Source organism: Tupaia chinensis, unplaced genomic scaffold (assembly GCF_000334495.1).
Source record: "Tupaia chinensis unplaced genomic scaffold, TupChi_1.0 Scaffold143645_1, whole genome shotgun sequence".
Classification (NCBI taxonomy): Eukaryota; Metazoa; Chordata; class Mammalia; order Scandentia; family Tupaiidae; genus Tupaia; species Tupaia belangeri.
In genome coordinates this window covers 298,544-303,141 of record NW_006203493.1, presented here as the reverse complement: position 1 = coordinate 303,141, position 4,598 = coordinate 298,544, and the positions used below count along the sequence as shown (strand labels likewise).

Sequence of the window (4,598 nt, the reverse complement as noted above, 5' to 3'; positions counted from 1 at the left end):
GATCCCGAGAGGAGAATGGAGGAGAAGGGATTGCAGCGTGACCATCCCCCCTGGGGGGTGATTTCTCGCTTTCTGTCTCTCTGTCTCTCTCTGTCTGACTGGCGAGCGCACGCGCCCTATAGCGAAAATCTCTCTCAAAAAAAAAAAAAAAAAGAGTGCACAGAGGAAAAAAAAGCCTTCCTACGACACCGAGGCAGATCTAGTGAGGGACCTAGGAGTGTTCCACAGGAAATTTATGAAGATGGAGATGATGATATGAAGCGAGCCATTAATACAGCCTGGGTGGAACGAAGAGAGGAGCAAGCCAGAGGAGAACCAGCACTGGAAGATTTAAAAGCCCTTTCAGGATCTGTGATGTGGAAATTCTGATTTCCGATAAGGGAATGTTGGTGAGCAGCGTACATAAATTGACAGATAACTATTTACACAGCTTTCCAAGTAAAGACAGTGAATTCTCCATGTCCTACTGGAGAATGTATTTAAATAAAGTATGCTTATTAAACACTTCCCCAAAAGATGGTTTCATCAGCACCCTGGCCATTTTGTTCAAGAAGGGGTTCTATTGCATTATTTGAAATAATGAAAATGCTACGTGTTTTTGTTCAGCTAAGAGATAGAAAGTGAAAGTGTTTGCTTGCCTTTAAGTTCATGACATCAATTCTAGTGTAAAAACATAAAAGGGTATACTTGAATTTTTGCATAAAAGACAAGTTTGTACTTGTCTTTGGAAGTTGATTTCTTACTGCCAGCTGCAATGCATTACCATGTCCCAGTAATTCAGTTACAAATGAAACTATTTGCTTAGGCACCTATAGAACTGAAACTAAATAGAAACTTGACAAGAATAGACAAGCACTTGTGTATAGTACCAGTAAGAAAGTTTTGCCATGGGTCATAGGGCTTATAAAAGTAATAACCATAAAGCAAACATAATTCATTTAAAAATCCATCCATTCCTATATTCAGTAAAGTTAGATTCTTTTTATTCAGTGAAAAAAACCCTTTTTTTAAAATTTGCTAGAGGGCTCATGTACTCACCAGAGAGAGAGAGAGAGGGAGAGAGAGAGAGAGAGCACCCCCGCCCCATAAGGCATGGTCACATTGCAATCCCTTCTCCATTTCTCTCTCTGAGATTTCGGGTATGCACGGGTCTGTCATATTTCTCAAGCCTCCTGGTCTGGAACTTGAACCGTGTGGCCAGCTATGTGGGATCTAGCCTTCTTAACCACCACTGGTCATACATTTTCATTTTTAAAAATTTGTATGTATGTCTTGTTTAAGGAGTATTTCTCTACCTTGAAGTCATACAAATACTTCTTGTACATTTTCATCTGAAAGTTTTGAAGTTTTGCCTTCAACACTGTGGTTCTTAGTTGACAGGGAATGTATTTTTATGTATGATGTAGATATCTCCCTTACTCCAATGTCAAAAATTCAAATTTACTGAATTGTACATCCTTTACCCACTGGTCTTTAATAACTATTCTTCATACAAGGTCCTGGAGCTGTTTTTTCCATTCTAATCTACCGATCCAGTTGTCACAAACAACCCCTATCACAAACACCACCATATGGTATTAACTACAGTGGCATTATGTCTTGCTATGTAGTCAGAAAATTGCCTCAACCTCTTCTTCTGGCAAATGAAAGAACGGAGGGAAGGTGGGGAAGGAAAGAACCCTTGCCCTCATTTTCTTTTTGAGGGTTTACTCCTGATTACTTTAAGTTTGCTATATTTTATCAAACACTGTACACATTTTCTATTTCTTTTTCTTTTAAAATGCAATTGAGAACCAGCAGGTGGCATGGTGGTCAAGGCTCTGGATTCCCACATGGCCGATCACAGTTCGAAACCCAGGTCCAGTGGCTTGAATATCACACAAGGCATATATGGGTGTGTGCCCAAAATCCCGATAGGAGAATGGGAGAGAAGGGATTGAAGCATGGCCATCCCCCCTAGGGAGTGATTTCTCACTTTCCCTTTCTCTTTCTTTCTCTGTCTCCAGCAAATGCATGCGTCCTATGGCAAAAATATTTTTTAAAAAAGCAATTGACTGATTGTGTCTTTAGTCAAACATTTTCTATTATGTGAACTCTCTTGTTAACTCTTACATTGTAGTTTTTTTATTGTCTCTATAGACAATCATATCATCCATGAATAATGGGAATTTTACTTATTCCCATCCTTCTAATTTCTATTTCTTTTTTGGTCTGTTATTAAAACTCCCCTAAGGAATAAATAATTCCAGTATGTCATTTTCCATCTCATATTATAACAGATGACTTCCTAAAAGGTCTGCTCCTTTTTAATTCAGTGACAATACTGAAATTTCAGTTCTTAGCCACAAAATGTTGGTGAAAAGAAAAAATTCTTACCAGCAAGACAAAAAGGAAAAAATGTTCTTCCCTCCTCCTGAAACTGTGGGAAACAATGAATAAAAACCTTTTTTTTTTTTTTTTTTTGCCATAGGGGATGTTCACTTGCTGGAGAGACCGAGAAAGGGAAAGTGAAAAATCTCAAAATCCCCCTCCCCCACCGAGCGGATGGCCATGCTGCAATCTCTTCTCCTCCACCCTCCTCCTGAGATTTTGGGCATGCATGCACATGTGCCCAGAGTGATTTTCAAGCTGCCAGGTCCAGGATTCGAGCCTGCCCAGCCATGGGGAAGTCCAGCACCTTAGCCACCATCCCACCTGCTGGCCCTAACAAATTGTATTTCTTTTTTAAGAATTATTTATTCATTCATTTCTTTTAATTTGACCAGAGAGAAACACACAGAGAGAGAGGGAAAGTGAGAAAGCAAGCCACCAGGTCTGAGACTTGAACTGTGGTCGACCATGTGGGGGTATCCAGATAGCACCTTAACGGCCATGCCACCTGCTGGCCCCCTATAAATTGTATTTCTAACAATTTGTCAAACTTCTAGACTTTAAATATTTTGGATAGACCCTGATAAAATGACCTTTAACATGTAAAACATCTGCTTTTTTGGTTGTTGTTACATAAATTAACCTGTGATAGGCTAGTGATATTCCAAATGTCTGGAGCTTCCACTAGTCTTTGGCTTCCTTCAGTCTTCTGGTGGCAGACCTTACTGTGACAGCCGAAGTGGTGTTGTAGGCCTGGCACCACCAACTACCGTCTTCATGCAGGAACCACAGTGCCAGATCCCCATGGCCTGTCTCTTGGTTTTGCCAGAAAAGAAGCATGTGTCCTTGGCCAGCTGGCTGACTTCAGTTTTCTTCACCACTTTCCAGAGGAAGTGCCACAGCTGGTCCGTATTTACCAGAGATGCCGACCTTCTTGGTGCATTTAGCTGTATCTCAGCCAACTAGGTCCGAGCCCAGAGAGCAAACAACTGCATCTTCGACCAAACTTCTTCGTTAATAGTTTAGTTGTCTGGTGGCAGTGTTTGTGTTAAAATCTCCATCTTCAGGAAGGGAAATTGGCCGTATGAATTTTCTCTGTCAAATCAGAAAAGAATCACTGACATTTCCCTCTTCACACGTGCATAGACTAAATCTGCTCCACTGGGCTTTTTATTAAACAAAGAGTTTGAGAGACTGTTGAACGGGCAGAACCAAGCAAGAATGGAGTCTTAGGGAAGGTGATTTCATGCAGAGCCCCCCAAAAATAAATAAAAATAGACAAAGTAAGGTGACGTTTCATTTGGGCCTCAGTAGGAGCTTGCCTCTCTGATTTTTCTTTAGCTAGCTGAAAATTTTGTTAAAGAATTACTTTTATGGGGCCAGCCAGTGACATGGTGGTTATGGTGGTTATGATGGCTGGATCCCACACGGCAGACTGTGCAGTTCGAGTGCCCCACCCTGGCTTGAAAAACACACCATGTGCATGCAAAACCAAGGTCCCTGAGGAGAATGGAGAAAGGATTGCAGGTGTGGCCATTACCCTGGAGGCTGCTTCCTCTCTCTCTTTCTCTCTCACATACACACACACCTTATAGAAAAATAAAAACAAGCCAAAAATTTTTTTAAAACTTACTGAAAATTAAGAGTTATCAGGAAGACTATTACTTTGTTGATACCTCTTTTCTCTCCCTCTCTCAGGCAGCTATAATCACCTTCCAGCACACTCGCAGCCACGCACAAACATTCCACTGAAAGTAAGTTATAGTGAAACTGTAGTTACGCTATCCAGGAGGCAGGAAGGCATTTTCAATTCTACTTTTATTCTATTCCATTCTACTAAAATTTCTGTTTTGGTGTCAACCTACTTGAGTTCTGACCTACAGTCTGAAGCCAAGGAGCTAGGGTAAGAGGAAACACCGGGTTACTCCGTTTTTTTTTTCTAGCGGTCTCAAACCCAGGATCAGAGGAAGGGGTGGGGCTTCAGTTCTCCTTTCCTGTCTGAGCTCGAGGTCCGGGAAGGAACCGGAGTGTACCTAGTCTGGTCCTTAAGGCGCTGGACACTCCCACATGGCTGACCAGGGTTCAAGTCCTGAATCTGGTGACTTGCTTTCTCACTTCCTCTCTCTCTCACTCTCACCCTCTGTGTCTCTCTCTGGTCAAATTAAGAAATAAATAAATGAATAAATAAAATAAATAATTATTAAAAAAAAAAAAAGAAGAGATATAAA

General features: G+C 41.1%; 1 pseudogene; it reads left to right on the top strand.

Moving 5' to 3' along the window:
• The window catches only part of LOC114005327 (retinitis pigmentosa 9 protein pseudogene), a 9,609-nt pseudogene that overhangs the window by 2,886 nt on the left and 2,125 nt on the right, over positions 1 to 4,598 (top strand).